Here is a 21849-nt window from a genome sequence, read left to right on the forward strand (position 1 = left end):
ACTGAATTAGTATATTTAGGAGTATTAGACCACAGCTGAGAGGTCAGGAAGCTGCAACTGGGAACCAGTCATAGGAACGTTGCATCTGGTGCCGTGACTGCTTCTAGATACCCTTACGTCTGGTGACTAGAGTTTGGCTGCTATAACTGCTTCTAGTCATTCATTTCTTTGTGTCATTGCTTACCACGTAAATCAATGGTAGAAAGATAGCTTCCATGTCACTGTTGCTTTCCAGATCTCCTAGGAGGCCTTCTTACTGGCAGAACCTGATTTATATTCCAAATGCTACCTATAAGGGAAAGTCTGGGAAATGTAGTTTGTTTTGTTTTGTTTTAGTTTTCCTGCCCCTGAGGTACAGGAAGGCATGTGTAGGGAGTGGTGGGAAAGAATGAATGAATGCCAAGTGCTACTTGAGTAATATAACATATCTAGCATTCAGCAGAAGCCTTCTGTTTATTAGGTGGTAAGGCTTTATGTGTAGTATATTTTGAAGGTGGTAAGATTAAAAAATCTGAGTTAGGTTTGATTTGTTCAAAAATTTTTCTTTTCCTTCAATGTAAGCCATTACTTTCCTGTTATTTTCATAAAGCAGCATGTCAATTCTAATATTTCCAGTTGGAAATAAGCTCAAACTAATGTTTGTAGGAACTTCTTTTACAGTGTGTTTCTCTCTGGTTGAATAGGTGAAATATTGCCAAAGGCTGTAACTGTAAAATCTCCTTACTTTTTCCCCTAATTTCTGGGTTTTTATAGAATTAGTACTTAATTTAAGTTTCTCATTTTTTTATTCAGTTATACTATCTCAGTTTATTATTTTGTCAACATAGGAGAAGATGTGGTAATCTTTTAAAAGAATGTATGAGCTAGTAAGTGTAGCTTTTCCCCTTAAAATCTAGACTTTCATGAAAAGATGTATGCTTTTTTTGATATCGAGCTTGCTAAAAAAAATTTTTTCCTCATAAAATTTTGAGAGAGTGCTACAACTTAGTGTGTTTTTCTATCAGAAAATATTTATACCTCCCATATTTTGTGAGATATCAAACTGTTGAGTAGTTTCAGTGTGGTGAACATCTCTTTAAAAAAGCCTTATGCTAAATAACTTCCAAATACTATAATCTAGGTTCTTCACTATTAAGTATTTAAGAGCAAGTTGGGGATATAGCTTCAGTTGGCATCTGTTATTTGCAAGAGACAGTGTTAGGTTGGCCTGGAAACTTAACTCTGCTTTAGAGATGCCTGTTGACTACTTGCAAGGAGCAAGGAATTAGGTTTTGGTGTAAGCATTTTTGGGGCACTGAAGTGGAATGGTTGGTCCCCACCCCCCCACCTTCTCCTCTCATTACTTTCCAAATTGATACTTTTTTTGTGTGTGTGAGGAAGATCAGCCCTGTGCTAACATCTGCCAATCCTCCTCTTTTTTTTTTTTTTTTGCTGAGGAAGACTGGCCCTGGGCTAACATCCATGCCCATCTTCCTCCACTTTATATGCGACGCCGCCACAGCATGGCTTGCTAAGTGGTGCGTCAGTGCACACCTGGGATCTGAACCAGTGAACCCCGAGCCGCCGCAGCAGAGCGCGCGCACTTAACCGCTTGTGCCACCGGGCCGGCCCTCCAAATCGATACTTTTTAAAGAGCTGATAATATTCTGTTGCTATTCTAGTTAGTTCTAGAGCATTATCATTCTGTGTCAGCATGTTAATGTAATCTTTTTACTTTTTTATATGTGTACCCTCTAAAATTTTTTTGAAAAACTTTGTACTTTCTCATACATTTTAGAACTAACATCTAAAATTTTTCATCTTAAGTTTTAAAAGTTGCAGAAGATGTAATTTCTGGAGTGTTGCATGTTGTCTATATTTTTAAAGAATGTGTTGCCAAAAACTTTGACCCTGTGGATTTTGCTTATTCACTTTAATGGAAAATATTGCTATAAAACTTGTTAGTCCTCGTTGTCAAACCAGCCAAATTGGGGTATGTTTTCTTGTTAAAAGTGGTCTGACTTCTTTTTCAGTTCTAATAAACATGGCTACACCTGCACTGAACAACCTCTGAACACCTACTTTCACTTCCGAATTCTAATTCTAACATAGATTGATTGATTAGGGAAGGAGTCTTGCCGTTGAGTTTCTTTTGGTATTGCTTGCTTTGCTCACATAAGACTCTTCTTCAGTCTCTCCCAGTTATCTCTGGTGCACTGGAGATTTCTCAAAGCAAAGTACCATATTAAGGTTTGAGATGAGTAAGAAGTATGACTTTCTTCTATACCATAGCAGAGCTATTGTGAAAGGGAAGATGGAAAAAGAATGATTGATGCCTGGGCACATCAGTTTTAGAAAAGAGTACAGAAGGAAGTTGATGATCCAGAAATTGATTTCCTCAAAACTGACCAGATCTGTGTACACCCTGGACAGTATCAAACCTTACGCTGGGTTGAAGACCTTTGATGTTAAGGGCAGCTTATCTTCTGCTTTAATTGGTGTTGTGTATTTATCCTTTTAAGTAAATTATTTTACTTAAAATAATTACTTAAAATAATCATTCACTTACACTTTTTAATTTTGCCTTGAAAGCTTTGTTTTGACAGTCTGTATAACTGACCTTTATGATAAAAGCAGTGTGGTTTTTACTGTACTTTACAGACCAATGGACATAGTAATCAGAACCTCATGGAATTGATTGCCAAAATACAAAAATTAGAAAAAAAGAAAACTGGATCTCTGCCTCACACTCTATACCAAGATAAGTTCTTGATTTTCCAGAGTTGATTATAAAAAAGAAAAACCTAAAAAATACTAGAAGAAAACATGGATCAATATAAAAACTCTTGGGTGTGGGGAAAGCCTTCACAAGCACTCCAGGATACTCCTTTTTCTCATTAAAAAAGTAAATCTCCAAATTATTGTTTTATGGCCATTACTGTTTTTTTATATAAATTCTTATCTTTTTCAGAAATACAATTTTCAAAATACATGTAAGATCCAGATTGTCATTTACATCTGTTATCTTGCAAATTTCATCTATCTTTTCCCTACAGCTCTTAAGCTCAAAGAATCCTTCAAAATGCTGTTGTAACAGACGTGACCCAGTACCCATGAACCTTCCTAATGATTCCTTTGCTAAGTTAAGGAGTTATTTGGCTCTTGGTAACACACAAGATTGTACATAGGCAGAAGTAGGTGGAGTTAAAATTGTTAGGCAACCAGTCTGTTGTGTACTCTTGGGATAGGCTGTTGATTACTAAGCTTATTTGAAATGGAGATCTTCACACTGAATAAATACACACACACACATTTGTTAATTTGAATGTTGAATAGTTGAACATACAGAGATATTTTTATAGTACAATTTGCATATTTGACAGATTTTAATAATCTAAAAATGAGTAAGAACTTATTTTTCTTTTGTTCTTTATTTTTTCTATAAAATTTTCCACCTCCTCTCCCCAGTGAGCAATTTGTCAATGACCACTTTACTTTTAGGCTCTAGTGTGCCAGGGCCTGATTGAAATGCAGGCTGATCCCTCTGCAAGAGAATGACGCAACTTGCCACGTCTTAACTCCTCGTGAAGGCAACTGGAGCAAATTAAACATGTATTGACTTTCTCAAGACAAGTTGAGATTTCAGCACCTTCTGCATTTACCAGAAATAATCCACACTGAGTCAGTCTTCTGGTGATTGAAAATGCACAGCTGATAGAAGAAATTGCATGTTAACGATATTGTCAGTACAGCAAGGCCACTATGTATGAGGATGCAGAGACTTAATTAAGTACTCACTATTTGAGTTAACATTTAGAAAGACCAGGAAACATTATCTTTGGTCAAATAGGCTGAATTAAATTGAGACACTCCTGGGTTCACAGAATATCAAATCTCAATCAAACTAAAATCAACAATCTCGTTTGACTCAATGTAGAAAATTAATGCAAGATAAATAGGACAAATAACTGATCAGTTTGGGAACTATGACTTATTTTGTCTTGAAGGGAAGATATGTTGTATCTTTTAGTTATCATGTGTGTTTTCCTTTTGTGAGATTAAATAAAAACATTCAATTATTCAGTAAATACTGAGCACTAGCTGTGTGCCAGACACTCAGGTCCTAGGGTTTCAGTTGCAAACTGAAGAGACAAAAATCTGTGTCTTCATGGAGCCTACATTCTAATTGGCGAAGAGAAGCAATAAATGAGTAAAATATATAGAATGCCAGATAAAGTGCTGTGAGGAAAAATAAAGCATAGGAGCAGGGTGGAGACTGCCAGGATAGGGAACAGGAGATTGCGGTTAAGATTGGATGGCAAAGAAAGGGCTCAATGAAAAAATAAAAAGATAGCCCTTACAGCATCATTTGTGACAAAGATAAATATTGGCAGCAACTTAAATATCCATTTATAGGGGATTGGTTAAATATATTTTGATGCATCTATATAGTAGAATACTGTATAGCAAATAAAAACATAAGTCCTACATAGAATAATCTCTGAAGATGTATGAAGTGATAAAAACAATGTGCAGAATGGTATATAGAGTATCCTACTGTTTATGTCTATCACATACATGATATATATATAAAATATATATAATATTTTTATAAATGCATGGAATCTCAGTGGAAAGATACATAAAAAAACTGTTATTAATGGTTGTCCTTGGAGTGGAGAACAGGGTGATTCGTGGGCAGGAGAGTGAGGGTGAAATGCTATCCCATTTTACTATGTATATGTACTACCTAGTCAAAATAAGTAAATAAATAAGATGTAATCTAAGAACATGAAGACTGTTTGCCCAATTAGAAAATGATGGAAACACACACACGTTTTTAAAACCTAGTGGCCTAGATAGCAGTCTAGTCTAGATAGTTAGTAAATGGGATAGTTAATAGAAACATGGACTCACTTCTGATGAGCTGGAGACCTTGTTGACAGTGACCACTGCAAAGCAAGGCCAAAATCCTATTTTGATTGGGTAATGGGCTGTAGTGACCATGATCCTAACATTTAGTTTCGCATGACTTTTTTCACTCTTCTAATCAAATGGAAGCTGTATTCATTTCCGAGGGTGGCCACTGAAGTATCACAAACAGAAATTTGTTGTCTCACGGTTCTGGAGGCTAGAATTCAAAAATCAAGGTGTAAGTAGGGCCATGCTCCTCCTGAAACCTGTAGGGGAACCTTCCTTGCCTCTTTCTAGCTTCTGGTGGTTTGCTGGCAATCTTTAGCGTTCTAAATAGGCTTGCCCCGGCTGTAACTCCAATTTCGGCCTCATCATCACGTGGCCTCCTCCTCATTTCTCTCTCTGTCTTCACGCGGCCGGCATCGTATAAGGATGCTGATCTTATTGGGTTAGGGGCCCACCCTACTGCAGTATGACCTGGTCTTAACTAATTACATCTGTAACAACCCTGTTTCCAGATAAGGTCACATTCAGTGGTACTGGGGGTTAGGACTTCAACATGTCTTTTGGGAGGTGGGAAGGGGGAAAGGGACACAATTCAACTCATAACAGGGGCTCCAGTTTGATTAAGTTGCTTCTCTCTCATAGCCTTCCATATATGCAGAAGTGTTTTGGAAAGTTGTATGGAGAGATACGTAATGTTTTACAAGTTTAATTTATTTTTAAATACTCTTATAAAAGTTTTTCCTATGGGGGAAAAAAGACCATCCCATCTCCCTGAATAAAATCAAACTTAAGGGTGCAACATATTTATTAAAGCTAATGTTTCAATGAAAATAGAATTTTTTTCTCTAAGTGTTAAAAAATAAAAGTACAGAGATTGTAAATAGTAGTGAATTAAAGAGAGTGAGTTGCTAATTTAGACATTTTTATGTGCTTTTTAAAAAAGTCAAACCATGAGGATAAATATGTTATACAGTCACGCACCGCATAATGACGTTTCTTTCAGCAACAGACGACATATACTATGGTGGTCCCATAAGATTAGTACCATATAGCCTAGGTGTGTAGTAGGCCATGCCATCTAGATTTGTGTAAGTATACTCTATGATGTTCGCACAATGATGAAATCACCTAACGATGAAATTCTCAGGACGTTATGTCCGTCGTTAAGCAACGCCTGGCTGTATTCTAATTTTACATTTTTCACTCATGCAAAAATGACTTCTTTTCAGATCAATTAAACCTAAGATAAAATCAAATATGACAGCAGAGAGGACAAAGTCTTTATTTAGCCCCTTTATTCTCAGTAATTTTTCTTCTTGTACACGTGGCCATTATAATTCTGTAAAACATTAGGAAACCTTTTAAAATTCTTCCTTGCCTTTCCCTCTCCTCATGTATAAATCAGAAACCAAATATTTATCAGTCTACAAAGTCTTTTTAAAGGTTATTAGATCCTAAATAAGCCTTTTTGCTATCATTTTACCCTTTGAGAAATATGCATTGTATCACAATAAATTGAAAAATTGGCGTCTAGGTTTATTTCTGGGTTTTCACACATGGTCAAATAAAAAAACAGACTCTGCCTACTTTTAATCTTATTGAAAATGCTTCATTTTTTTCTTTTAAAAAGTTCATTAATATAGAAAAATATAATGCATTCAGCTATTTTTATGAGTAATTCCTCTGATTTCTTTGTGAAACAGGCAGTTAAATCTCACATCTTAGGACGTTATGCTTCCTATTAAGGGAGGCTAGGGTAATGTGCTTTAATTCACCTGCTATCTAGTCATGTTTAAAATATTTTATGAATTTACGTGTCATAGACTCTTAGAGTTGATTGGGACTGTAGATATTGCCTACTGACATTCTCCCAAATGTTGGAATCTTTTTAGTGTCACTGATCTTTAAAACCCCTAGTGACTATGGATTCACCACTTTTCTACACAACCCAATATCTTTTGGGAGTCAGTTATACTTTTAGATGGTTCTTCCTTTTTTAAAACTAAAAATTGCCTTCCTGAAACTTCTGTGTAGTGGCTTTGATTCACCCTCTTTGACACCCCACGATGTCTGCTTCCTCTTTCACATGCCATATGCTAAGGCCTACACATATTTGAAGGCTGTCATATCTTCCACTTGTGCTTTTTGCTAGGCTAAATCTCTCTAGTTTCCTTAACTCTTGATTATGTAACATAATTTTCAGATTCCTCACCATTCTGCTTTCTCTTCTCTGGATACATTCTAGTTTATTAATGTCTCTTAAGATATGGCACCCAAAACAGGATGTCATATTCCTGAACTTTTGAATCTGAAATTCTGGGCTTCCAGTTCCCTCCATGATTTGGAGGTGGAACCAGGATTGATAATCTCTGCAATATAAGTGCCCTGAAGGGAAGGCACGATGCATTGGAAGAGTGCATGATGTAGATTTGGAGGGTTGGGGACAGCATCCTGAAGGAAGTGATAGCCATATTAAGTTCTGAAGAGTATGCTGGGCAGAGATGAACAGCAAGTGTGATGTCCTGTAGGCAAGAGAGAGAGAGAGAGAGCCTGGTGTTTTTGAGGAACAGAAAGAAGTTGAGAATGGTTAGATGGCACAATTATGGGGCATTAGTGGAAGAGACAGTAAATGAGGTTGAAGAGAAAAGTGGGGACCAAATCATAAAGGCCCTTAGAGGTCATGTTAAAGAACTGACCTGTTCCTGAGGATAATAGTGAGTCATTAAAATGAGTTTTAAGTTAGGAAAAAACACTATCAGACATTCATTTTAGAAGGATCATTCTACCCTAAATGGGAATGAATTGGAGGGGCTGTGGTTTGCTGACTAGGAGTTCAGTTAGCAGCTATTATGGTATTTTTAAAGATATGATGGAGGTGCCTAGACCTTGACTAGTAGTTCTAGGGTTGGGAAGAAATAGGCAGATTGGAAAAAAGTTGAGAGAATTTGTTGTTTGGCTCTGGGGGAAGAGATGGAAAAATAAGAGTCAAGAATAAATACCCTTGTTTTTGGTTTGGGGAACTGGGTAAATGAGAAAATTTAATGAAAATAAATTGAAAGGGATTGGAGTACAGGAGTGGTGGGAAAGATGAAGTTCTGTTGAGCTTGAGACAGAGGTCCACATCCAGTTTGAGAGGTACTATATGCAATTGGATACATGAGGTGAAACTGAATGACATCTAGGCTGAGAGCTTCCGGCTGGGGATAGAGCTTTGGCTGGAAACATAGATTTGGCTGTCATTAGTTTACATATGGTAATTGAACTCCTGGGAGTGATTGGTATAAACTAGGGGAATATTTGTAGAGTGATAGAGGAGGGCACAAGACAAAATCCTTAAGAACTGTTAACCAGTATTTGAGCCTTTGGTGTTTTTGACTGGATTATTCGGGAACCAGCAAAAAAGAAGGAAATCAAGGCTGTTCTGATATATTTATTTAGTAGAAACCCAACTGAATTGTTTGATTTGAGGAGTGAAAATGGTCCTCAAATGATCTCCCCTACTCAGCTGTACCAGTATCTGAAATTCTTATTATTAGAGATTCTCTACTTTGGGTTAGGTGTTGTCTCTCTAGGAGTTACCTGTTAAAATGTAGATAACCCTAAAGAGAGCTAAAATTTTCATCTATTATTAGTGGTGGTGGTATTTTTAGGTCACTGGATTTTATTCTGGAATTCAGATTGCCGGGACAGATAGGAGTTTGATTAAGATTAGGTTTGGGAAACGTGACATTGCTGATAAGTATGGGAACACAGAGGAACCTAGACTTGAAGCATTGAGGTCACCAAGCACCTGGATAAGGAGATAAAGAGAGCGAGAGACTCTGTGTGTGTGTGTGTGTGTGTGTGTTTGGAAAAGGGGGACAGTGAGTTGGAGAGCAAAGAGATAATGTCACCAAAAAAGGAATAAGAGAACATTTAAGAGGACGAAGAACTAAATCGAGGGAAAATCTTGAAAGTATGTCAGTTATCACTTAGGGTGACCATAAAATTTATCATCCAGACTAGGACGTATTGAAATAATTTGTCATCTAAATCGGGACATAGTGAGATAGACTAGAAAGGGGAATGGCTAGTAATTACATTGTGAAAACCTGCGTGAACTGGGACTACTGTAAGCAAATAAGGACGAGTGGTCACTCTAGTTATAATGTACTTATTTCAGTAATAGTGTAATAAAATAGTATCAGTTTTTAGCTGCCGTGTGCCAAGCACTTTACTAAGTAAACACTTTATACATCTTATTACATTCTTACAGTAATCCTCTGAGTGGCATTGTCTTCATTAATAGTGGCATTCTCTTCATTAATAGTTGATGAAACCAAATCTCAGGAAGGTAAAATATCTTGCCTGCAATTCTCCATGGCAATCAGAATTGGAAACAATGAAATGGCTTAATATTGACTATAAACGAAATCCAAGTAAACTCTTAAACACTACATTGTATGCAGTTGCTGCGAGTGTGTATATGCATTTAAAATTGTCCTCTGACTTGCTAATAAAATTACTATCATAATGTTACATTGTATATTAAACCACATTCTCCTTCTGATGGCCATACTTCTGAAGCTTACTTTGTGCCAGACCATATTCTAGGCATTTTACATCTATTATCCTTATTTAAACCTCACAATAGCCTTATGAATCATTTCCATTTTATTGTTTAGGAAAGTGAGGCATGGTGAATAACTTGCCTAAAGTCAATACATCTAATAAGTGGCTACATCTAATAAGTGGCAGAGCCAGAATTCAGACTCTGACTCTAGAGCCTATTTTCTTAACTGCTATCCTGTACTGCCTCCTCTAGCCCATATTCTTTGTGTGGACGTATGTTTTCATTTCTCTTGGGAGTGGGTTTGTTTGGGTGCCTGGTAAATGTATATATACCTTTATAAGAAAATTGCTACACTGTTTCCAAAGTGGTTGTACCATTTTGCATCCCACCAGTAGTCCATCTTGATTACCTCATCACTCCTTTGCTATTTCTTATTTAGGTATATGCAGCCTTTTCCACCAGATTCTGAAACTCTAGCAATTAGAAATATATTCTTTCCCCCTGTTTAAAAATTTTGCCTCATTCACAACTACCCACGTATACACTCTTCTCACCTGAATCCATTTCTGTAATCCTAATAGCAAACAATACCAAGAAGCAAACCAAAATGTCTTGAGTCTTTAACAGTGTCACCACTGGCTATGACATTATTGCCCAGATAACTTTTCACTTAAACTAAGTGAATGATTATATGCATTTCTGTACAGGGTACTTTTGGAGGAAATAAATGGCAGTGATTTATTTCAGTGCTAATAGGCGTTATACTGATTAGTTACGAGATTTGGGGCAAATTTCTTTACCTTTTTGAGTCTGTAACATGAGATTTCTTACAGATCTTTATTTTTCCCTGTCAGATCTGTATTTCTTTGGGAAGAAAAAAGGAATTGACATTTGACATTAAATGAGTAAGGAAATGGGACACGTATTTAGCACATACTTTTCATTCAACATCAGAGTAATTTAGTAAGGTTAAGGCCTGATAATTTAAGCCCCTGTCCATTGGGGAAAAGTGGGAACTAAACAAGAATGTTACTGTAAGACTTAGGACTTTACCTTCTTGTAGTTTGATCAGCTTAAATTTAAGACTTTTGAATTGCAGTGGATTGGGGCACTTGAAATAGACTTTATTTTTAAATTCATAAGAGGATCTGAGGATTGGAAGGAATCATAAAGTTGGTCTGAATCAACTATGTATGGGACTTTTGAATCACTGTACTAATATCCTGAGCGCTGATGATAGGTGTCCCAAGGCAGGACATTCCACCTTGAGGCAGCAGTGACTCACAAAGTTGTTCTACTATGTGGAAGCTGGAGCCTCCACTCATTCACTCTAGTTCTGGCACTTGGGATGATGCAGAACTAGCATAAGTTTTCTCTGTGATTGCCTTAAAAGTATTTGAAGGTGGCACTGTTAACTCATTTCTTTAAAGATGCAGCCTTTTTTTTTTCATAGCAATATGATGAAACTGAGACTGGTTAACTTGGAGAATAGAAATCTCTGGGCAGAGGTGGGAGTACACACTTTTGATATTGTCTAAAATTTAATGGTTAAATTCAGCTAAGATAATACACTTTGTCTCTTCAATATAAATAACAGGCAGATGAGAATAGAGGTGGCATCTAATGTGGTACAAAAAGCACCAAACCATGCCAGCTTTAAAAATTAAATTGGTTCTGATTTCATGACTTCTTCATTAATTCTAAGTAGAATTTGAAGTACATTTTAGTAGTGATACCCAGATGAATGCTAATCAAATGATTATATTACAATGTCTTTTTGGTTGACAATAAAATGGCTTAATATTTAAGGTACATTGTGGACTACAGTTGAATGAATAATGTTGAAACCCACTAAATTTCCTTTGTGCCCATGCCAAATTATACTAGGTTAGTTAGAGTGCTATTTTGGCTACTATGTTTTCTTTGTGATCAGTAATTATGTTTTTGATTCTTAGTGTTGAGATATTATACTTTTGAGAGTTATTTTCTGAAGAGAAAGATTGTAGCCATGATTTTCAAATTTAAGGTATTGAAAAGGTCTTGCTTTTTGTGTTAATCATTCTTGCTACCAATTATTAATATGCAGTGAATTACTTTGTTTTAAACTTAAAATTAACTGCACATTTTTAAAGTGTTCAGTTTTATAAATTTTGGCATATATATATGTCTGTGAAAAATATGTCACCCCCAAAAGTTTGTTTTCATCCATTTGTAGGCCTTCCCTCTTACTCACCCACCCCTATTCCCAGGTAATCAGCTGAACTGCTTTGTATCACTACAAAGCAGAATTTTATATAAATGAACTCTACAGTATATACTGTTGTTGTGGCTTCTTAGCATAATTATTTTGAGATTCATCCATGTTGATGAATATATAGTAGTTCATTATTTTTTATTGCAAGTAGTAATACATTGAATGGCTGTACCACACTTTGTTTATCCATTTACCTGTTGATGGACAGTTGGGTTGTTTTGAGTTTTTGGCTATTACAAATAAAGCTGCTAGAAACCATCTTTTGTGGACCTACACTTCCATTTCTCTTAGGTAAATACCTAAGAACGGCATGGCTGGGTTGTATGGTAAGTGTGTGTTTGATTTTTCAAGAAACTCCCACACTCTATTCTAAAGTGGTTTTACCATTTTACGTTCTCACCAAACAGCATATTAGAATTCCAATTGCTCCGTATCTTTGCCAACACTTGCATTTTCTTAATGAATAATGATGGGCATATTTTCATGTGCTTATTTGCTGTGTATATATCATTAGTGACGACTGTTCACATCATTTGTCCCTTCTTAAAATTGGGTTTTCTTATTACTGAATTTTGAGCATTCTTTCTGTATTCTGAATACAAGTCCATTTTCAGATAACACGATTTGCATATATTTTCTTCCAGTATATGATTTGTCTTTCATTCTGTTAACAGTTTTGCAAGTAGCAGAAATTAGTAATTTTGATGAAGTCCTATTTATTACTTTTGTCTTTTATGTGTCATGCTTTTGTGTTGTATCTAAGAAGTCTGCCTAAACCAAGGCCACAAAAATTTTCCCCTATGTTTTCTTCATGAAGTTTTATAGTTTTAGGTTTTACCTTTAGGTCTATGATCCACTTTGAGTTAATTTTTTTATATGGTATGAGGTATGGATATCCAGTCATTCCAACTCTGTCAAAAAGGCTATCCTTTCCCCCACTGAATTGCTTTTGCACCTTTGAGGAAAATCAATTGACCGTATATGTGTAGGTCTATTTCTGGATTCTCAATTTTGTTTTATTGATCTATTTGTCTCTTCATGCTGGTACCACACTGTCTTGATTTTTGTAGTTTTATAACAAATCTTGAAGTCAGGTATATAATGCTTCCAGTATTATTGTTTTTTAAAGTTGTTTTGGCTGTTCTAACTCATTTGCATTTCTATATGAATTTTAGAATCAGCTTGTCAATTACTACAAAAACTGCTGGGATTTTGATTAGAAATTCATGAATCTTTTGCTCAAATTGAGAATAATTGACATCTTAACATCATTGAATCCATCGATTTATGAACATAGTGTATCTCTCCATTTATTTGTCTTCTGTGCACATCATTTGATAATTTATTCCTAATTATTTCATATTTTCTGATGACACTAAATAAAGTTATTTTTTAAAATTTCAGTTTCTGATTGTTCTTTGAACAGTTGTTCTATGGAAACAGAATTAATTTTTGAGTATTGATCTTGTATCCTGCAACCTTCCTAAAGTCACTTATTAGTTCTAGTCTATTTTCTTTTTTTTTTTAATTTTATTTATTTATTTATTTTTCCCCCCAAAGCCCCAGTAGATAGTTGTATGTCATAGTTACACGTCCTTCTAGTTGCTGTATGTGGGTCGCAGCCTCAGCATGGCCAGAGAAGCGGTACGTCGGTGCGCACCCAGGATCTGAACCTGGGCCACCAGCAGCGGAGCGCGTGCACTTAACCGCTAAGCCACAGGGCCGGCCCAGTTCTAGTCTATTTTCTTAAATTCATTTTCAGATTAAGCATGATGTCCTAGTTCATTATCAGTTTTGATTTGAAGAAATGCGTAAACTTACAAAAATGTAATGAATCAATGCCTTGCAAGGAGTGATATCTGGCATCCTCATTATTTTGTCTTTACTTTTAAGGAAATAATATTCCTTATAATATGTACCTTGAAATTTCAAGCTACCGTTATTTAAATAGTTGAATTTGTAGGCAATTTCAGGATATTAATTGATTCTGAGGGAGGAATTGCTGTTTGTTTTTATGGGATTCTAAGAATCTGTTAAAATTATATATTTTAGAGAATCAACTGCCTTGGTGATGGTTTGGGGAGGATGAGGGAGAGTATATGATAAGGACTTGGAGGTTGAGGCTTCAGCATTACCTACATGGATCACAGTGCGATTTACTAAGAGGAAGACTGAGGAAGCAATGGATTTGACTTATCATTTCAGCTTGGACATGTTAGATTTTAGGCCTGTTTTTTGACTAAGTGCTTTTTTGTTTATTTGGAGGCTTGTAAATGAAGAAATATATCTTAGGTTAAAAATGGGCTTAAGGTCACACAGCTAGTCATTTGCAGAATTAGAACTCAAACCTAGGACCCTCTGACTGCAAAGCCAATGTGGTTATTCCTGTGCTGTGTTGTATCCTCAAGGCAGAAAAACATGGTTGGCTTTGACAGTGATAAATGTGCCCTATGAGCTATGATAAATATATAGTAGATTTTGCAAGCTCAGATGCCAACAGGGTTCAGACAGATAACTGTGAGTCAGGTTATAGTATAAGAGAGTGATGACATCTGTGGAGAACTGCAAAGCCCATGTCCCATCTGAAGTATTAGCTGCTAATCAGCTCCAACAGATTGTTACCCTGTGGGAATATGGGCCCAGTATTGCCAGATCTTCTGATTTTTTTTTCCCAGGAGGTCAGAAATCTTGATTTTTATGTTAAGTCTTCTGATTTATAATGTAGGCAGCTATCTTTTAGCATGCTGTGTAGGCCATCCTTGTGTGGGTCTACCAAACATACGTGTGTGTTGGATTCTGCCCAGTGGGCGACCTTTGGTTAGAGTTACACCTGGTATACTGTGGACACAACAATAAATTTATATGATGGGAAAAGGGTGGAAACTGTGTAATAAGTACATTACAACCTTTGAAATGCAGGTTGCTTAGTTTGAACATGGTACTTAGTGAATCTGGTGTTTAAGATCCGTTTTCATATGGATCAGTTAATTATAGATGGCGGGATGGGGAAATTGCTCCCTGCAGCTTTTTGCCTCCTAATTGCATGCTTTCATTTGCAGATAGGGCCAGTTGTGATTGTATGGATTTTTGAGTGAAACCTTGAACCCAAAGGAGAAGAAACCTTCAAGGAACAACTTCTGTTGACAGTGAGTCTGCAGTCATCTGTATACATAATATGGAATGTTCTCAGGCCAGAGATAGTTGAATGGGTGACTCTGTTGACAAGGTGTGGTGAGTCTGACTATCCCCACTGATAATTAACCTGAATCCTTTCCATAAAAAGACTACTCTTACATTTACTCACTGTTGAATAGTAAGTTAATTTTTGCATTACAGAGAATGGCAAAAGTGCAGTTGAAGAGAATTCTTTATTCCTAACAGCGTGTTTAATATGTGATTGCAGTTTGACTTTTTTCTTCAGTTGGGCACATCCCTTCCTTTGCCTATGTATTTTTCTCTTTTATTTCTTCCCCAGTCCAAACCAAACCATCCTCCAAGGCCTGTCTTCCTTGATATATTCAGCCAACACTAAGGTGATGGTCATGGTAGTTACCAGCATCCATTCTAATCTTGGTTATGGTAGGTCTCATTGCCTTTGGAAGTGATTGTTTTAGGAATGGGCTTGAGATCCAGTTTTGCCAATGGGAAATAAAAGGGAAGTCTGCAGGAGTCTTCTGGGAAAGATTTTCTTGCATTTGAGAAAGAAAAGAAATGGTCCCTCTTCTCCCTAGAGCTTGTTTTATTTGGATGTGACATCTGGAGCTTCTGCAGCCTTCTTGATACTAGTCTGAAGGTGATGCCCTCACAGAAAGGAGGGTAGAGGCAAGAAAATTGCAGAGAAGTAAAACTGGAGCCCCGTTTACTCTGCCTAGAGCCACCTTAACTGAGGATTCCTTGTTATGTGAGATAATATACATTTCCTTGTTCAAGCAGTTTTGCCCTTAGATTTTCTGGATACTTGCTGTAGAAATCATCTTGATTCATTTGATTTCTCCTCTTTCTGATTACCCACCGTCTTTAGTGTCTCACACATTTCTATTTGATTATGTTCTTTGCTGTCCAGTAATGTTTCTTGGTGTATGTTGCCTTAATAGCATGTTAGAAACTTTGTGAAGTCAAGGGCTACGTTTATATCCCTGCTGTGTCTAACGCTAGTACTATCTTCTTAAGCCATCAGTGCATATTTATTGATTGAATTATTTGAACAGTAGAGTATTTGAAAAACCAATCCACAGAATTGAATAATTATAGAGATTTTCTTTTAATTCACATCGTTTTCTTTAACCACACTACTAGTCTCTAGGATTATGAATGAAGTTTGGCTTTTGACTTAAAATGACTGGTGTGTAACACATCTTCATGTAGTTAGTTGTACTCTAAAAAAATCTTGCTTAGATTTTGCCTTGTTTGTCTAATCTTATCATCAAAATCAACTCCTCTGCTATATATTTGAGTACGATGGGGATACGTTCTGAGAAATGTGTTGTTAGGCAATTTTGTCGTTGTGCGAACATCACAGAGTATACTGAAGGGGAACACAGTTTGCCACCACAAAATGCGTCTCTTTAATATGGGAATTATTTTAGGTTGATTATCTTTAAGAAACAGAAGACTGAGAAAGTTTTCATCGTTAGCTTCCCCATAACTGCCTGAAAGTATTCAGATTAGAAAACCTGTCTCAGGAGTCAAGCTATCACCTTAGCTTAACATGAAATAGGTGGTAGACAGGGGGGAACCTAGAAAAGCCTGTTTTTTGGGCTCCCTCTGTGTTCTTTTGTTTCTCTGTGGCCAAACAAACTCTTGTTTCCCAAACATTTGTTCCTTTTCACCTACCTGTGCATTACCTTCCTTCCTTTTGAAGTTCCTGACTCTCCCCACTCCCATCTTCTTTTGTCTTTAGCCAAGGATGGTATTTAAGGTGAGGGTTATTGGCCATTTTGGCGTGTTATTTGGTTTTCCTGGGTTTCTCCCATGTATACATGTTCTTAAGTTTTTGGATTTTTTTCTCCTATTAATCTGTCTCATGTCAATTTAATTCTTAAACCAGCCAGAAGGACCTAGAAGGGGAGAAAAAATTTCTTCCTCCCCTACAGTGCTTACACAAACTTAGATGGTGTAGCCTACTACACAGCTAGGCTATATGGTACTAATCTTATGGGACCACCACCATATACATGGTTTGTGATTGACCGAAATGTTGTTATGTGGTGCATGACCATGCATTCTGAATCCTTCAAAAAGTGATTTACATTCAGGGAAGAATTTACTTTTTTTTTTTTCTTGATGTGTTGTGATTAAAATCTGGGGGAATAACTTTTTAAGAAGATAAAGTGTGATGTGCTTGACCCATCAGTTTTAATTCAGTAGTACCATTATTTAGTAATATAAGAAGTTTGTCACTAAGGTCCACTTTAGTGTGCTTTATTTCATATAATGAAGAGCTTGTAAGAATGGAACATGTGTTTTAACCTAAGGCAGTCATGGCAGGCATGTGATCAAAGCCACGTCAATCAGAGTGATGTTAGGACATTTGCTGGGAATGCTGGGATAAAGGCACATATTTTTTTCTGTTGAATTTCAACCTGAAAATGTATAGTCATTAAACTCCTGTCAGCTATCTTCTGACCATAAAAGGAAAGCCATTTGAATAAGAAGCCAGTGCTGAAGGCGTAGAGCAGAGAAAAAGCACGCCCTGGTCACCTCAATTGAGCTGCTGGATTAAGTCTTCCCTGAAGATAGTATACCTCCAGACTTTCCAGTTACATGAACCAGTAAATTCCTTATTTAATCCAGGTGGCTTTGGATTTTATGTTACATGTGTATACAAACATCCTGATACATCCTTCTCATCACCCATTCTACTTATAATGATAACTTAAGGGACTTACTAAAACTTGAATTGTGAATTAGGCAAGTAGGTCTTTGATATAGGTGTGCGAGGTGGCAGATAAGGCAGTCCATTCATTGATTTATTCAAGAATTCAAGTTTTAAGTACAAGAGTTAAAGTAGTAAACAAATACATATTCCATGCCATTGCTAATAGAGCTTATTGTTAACTAGGAGAGGGTGACGTTATGTGAATAATCCTACTAATGAATAGGTTCTTATTAACTGAGGTTAGGATTCTAGGAGAAAAGGAGTATCCATCATCTATAGTGATTAGCTCCTTGGTGGAGACTCCTCCTGAACCCTTGGCATCACTGGAACTGTAAAACAAACAATTGTGGGGAACATGGAATCTGGCTGACTTTTAAAAAATAATGTTATTATTAATCATTTTTTCTTAAGAAGGCATTAGAAAAGTATAGGACCACAATCCCTTATTCAGAATCTTGGGGCCAGATATGTTTTGGAATTTCAGAATTCTTTGGATTTTAGAAAAGTTAATATGGTATACATACTGTATATTTAATGTAATATCTCTTTTTACTTAAGGAAGGGACAGCTGGCTTTCTATTATTATTATTTATTTATTTATTTTTTTAATTTTATTTATTTATTTATTTTTTCCCCCAAAGCCCCAGTAGATAGTTGTATGTCATAGCTGCACATTCTTCTAGTTGCTGTATGTGGGACGCAGCCTCAGCATGGCTGGAGAAGCTGTGCGTTGGTGCACACCCGGGATCCGAACCCGGGCCGCCAGCAGTGGAGTGCGCGCACTTAACCGCTAAGCCACGGGGCCGGGCCTGGCTTTCTATTATTAATAACACAAATAATAATGCCTTACGTTAGTTGAACTGCTAAATGCCAGACTGTATACTTTTCAACATTATCTTAACTAATAAATTATCTTCATTTTTACACTTGAGAAAATTTAGAAACATTAGGTGACTTGCTCAAGGTTCATGCAACTAGGAAATAGTAGAGTTAAGATTCTAACCCATATCTGTTTGACTCTGAGGTCTACGCCCTTAAGCACTGCTGTACTGCCTCTTCGTTGTGCTGTACTGCCTAAACTCATCTGTTTGCTGTTAACATTAGGAATATTATTACTCTTTGTTAAGTTTAATCAACTAACAACTAAATTCACTTAGTATTTCTAATCTTAAAATTGATTCACTTAGCTTTTCTGGGAATGTAGTCCTTATGTTTAACTACACATAATTTTGCTTTCATTTCCAGATTTTATATTTCATATTGGTTCGTTTACCAATTGACTAAAACTTCTAGAACATTGTAATTAAAATGAGCATCTTGTCTTGTTCATTAATTTAATGCATCTGATGTTTTGCTAAATGCTCACATTAATTGGATTATTTGTAGTGTTTCACCGTTGAGCGTGAAGCCAACCTTTTAGTATTTTTTATAAATAAAATGTAAAAGAGATCAATACTTCTGCTTTATTCAGAATTTTTAAAATTTCTATTTTGACATCTGTGTAGGTCAGATTTTAAAATGTTAGTTGTTGCTAGGTCATAATTGCTATAAACTAAAAATTGTTCAATTATTTCTACCTACCTACACTGCACTTCAGTTTTAATCTCTGATAGCCTATAAACTTCTTACCTCTTTGATGAATTCATTTTTATGCATTTAAAAATATGTATATTATACTTTATAATTTGCTGACTTATAGTTACTTTATTTTGTGTATGTATTATTTTTTAAATGTTTATTTATGTGAGCCTAGCATGTAGTAGGAGCTCAATGAATATATATTGAGTAAGTTAATTTTTGTAATTATCTGATTAGTGAGGCATCTTGATAGCCTGTGTTTTGGCTAGTGATAGAAAAATATTATATCAATTTTAGAGATGGAAAAAACCCAGAAAATATATATTTAGTATTAATAGTTGTAGTTCCCTGGTTTCGTGGTTATGTGGCTGATTTCTGATCCTACCATTTTCTCATTCTGACTTGATAGCATCTTGCTGTAGGTACCAACCTACTAGAAGAAGCTGTCTGGTGTGTTTAGGTATATAACACACACACACACACACACACACACACACACACACACACACCTGAGGAATAATTCATTCACCAAATGTAAAAGAATGAGGAAATGTACATATTACAGATAATTATTAAAATGCAGAGGTAGAATGGGATATTCATTCAAATATTGCCCCTGAATGGCTCTGAGTTTCTCCTATTCTAACTTGTAAATATCTATCAAGGAAGAGGTTGGGAGGTTTTCAGGGAATAGAATAATTGGCATTAGCTCTTCGATTGTGGCAATATGATCCAAAATATCTGTCTTTATCTACTGCTAGAAAATATTTTTGAAAGTCTGATAATAGTTTTACAGTTTAAGGGAGTGGAAACTGATATTAAATTTCCAGTTCTTTGGTTAATGGTCCAGGGTGGAAGTATCTGGAAATAATTGCCATCTGAGGGGCTATGCTGTGCTTATGTAAATAGAATTGGTGGCCTTAATGTTGGGCCCACTCAGCAGCTAACCATAGTATAATCCTTACCACAGCAACTGCAACTTATTGTAGCTATTGCTGTATGTCCTCACTGTAAAGGCCATGATTTCTGTGAAGAAATCTTAAAAGCAGCCCTTTTGTGGTTTTGATTAAGGAGTGTTTTCTGGGCAGCATGAGAAAATGCTCTGCTTGTTTTGTACTTTATGGACCAAAGACATGCTTTTATAAAAGAAGCCATTTCTTCTTTGAAAAGAAGTAGTCACATGCAAGGTATCTATTTTCATTTATTATTACCATCAAATATTTGTGAATGTCGCTAATGTTCACTGAAAAATGCCTTTAGAGATGATACTAATTAAATGAAATGTATTGATCTTAGGGTGGATATAGAAATTTTCTATCCAAGACCGTATTCCTATGGTTCTCTCTCTTATTTTTGTAGTTCTCTTTAAAAATGATTGACTCATAAAATTCACTAAAAGTTCAGTGCTATCTATATTGTCATTGGGTTTTAATGCCAGATAGGGAAGAGTAAATATTACTCCTTAAATATTAACCAACACTTTCATGCTTACTTACATTCTTAGACATTGTAAGTTATAGTTATATTTCTCTGATTCTTTCAAGTATCTCAAGCAGTTAATGAGGCAGATTTACTAGTATAGAAAACAAATTTTTCCTGAAACTTAAATAGTTCTTAAAAGTCCAATAAATTAAACTTATAAACTTAGCATATCAAATTTTCTCATCTTTCAAATATCTTAATAAATAGAGCATAAAATACCATAAAAATAAGTTATTACAAATATATTTAATAGGACAAAAGTATTACTACTGTAAGTTTTGGTTTACCTCACTGTTTCTGTGTTGATTTCTGTATTTTCCCAGAGTTAGAGATTTATCCACCCAAAAGGAAACAATTACTGTCTTAGGCCAGCTGAAGTAATCTGGTTAACAATCATGACTGTGGTACTGATATGAGTAAAGTTATTTGGGTCAAAAAACTATAGAATAAGAATGGATTTCTGGGGAAAAAACTTGAGACTGATAGAGGCCTAGGACCTAGGTGTGCCTGCCAGGACTGAGATGGCCATTGTTAGGATGTGGGCTTTTCTTAGGCTAAAGTTCTGTCTGTCACTTAACAGGACTTTTTAAGCCCCTTCCTTTCAGCTGAAACTTATTCAAACACATAGATTTTAATTGTATGCAACTCAGTGTATTTACCTGAAATGCTGGTCTTCTAAATGAATTGGGAGTGGAGGGTGGGCAAAGGATCTTTCTAAGCCCCACTGTTTTTTTTTCCCCAGACCCAGAGTCGGACTTCATTCTGGTGCTCTAAGCCAGTTGTTAGTGCCCTAAAGTAGATTCCAACTCCTAGCAACCCTGTGTGCAGCGGAGCGGAACCTTACCTGGTTTCTGTGATCAGTTTTTTCAGCAGTGGGTGGCCAGGTCCTTCTTCCTAGTCTGTCTTAGTCTGGCTCCACTGAAGTCTGTCCACCGTGAGTGACTCTGCTGTTATTTGAAATACTGGTGGCATAGCTTTCAGCATCATAGCAACATACAGCTGCTACAGTATCATAAGGGACAGACAGGTGGTGTGGTTCCCTGACCTGGAAATGAATGCATGCTGCGGTGGTAAGAGCACTGAATCTTAACCACTAGACCACCAGGGCTGGCTAAGCCTCTAGTAATCTACTAATTTTAAGTTCTTGTAGAGGATGGAATTCTGAACCACTTATTTTAGCTGTCATTGTTCTCTTACCTTAGGGCC

The 21849-nt window shown here is 36.2% G+C and overlaps 1 protein-coding gene across 4 annotated transcripts in view; it reads left to right on the plus strand.

Annotated features, from left to right (window-relative positions):
- CDC42SE2 (CDC42 small effector 2) overlaps positions 1–21849 on the plus strand; it is a 100577-nt gene that overhangs the window by 15694 nt on the left and 63034 nt on the right. For 2 of the 4 annotated variants that reach the window (XM_058539934.1, XM_058539909.1), the window contains exon 2: positions 14765–14851. The exons of 1 other annotated variant lie outside the window; for it this stretch is intronic. The gene's annotated coding sequence lies outside the window, so the exon portion shown is untranslated. One more of the 4 variants, XM_058539927.1, reaches the window with a different exon arrangement.

Source organism: Diceros bicornis, chromosome 1 (genome assembly GCF_020826845.1).
Source record: "Diceros bicornis minor isolate mBicDic1 chromosome 1, mDicBic1.mat.cur, whole genome shotgun sequence".
NCBI lineage: Eukaryota > Metazoa > Chordata > Mammalia > Perissodactyla > Rhinocerotidae > Diceros > Diceros bicornis.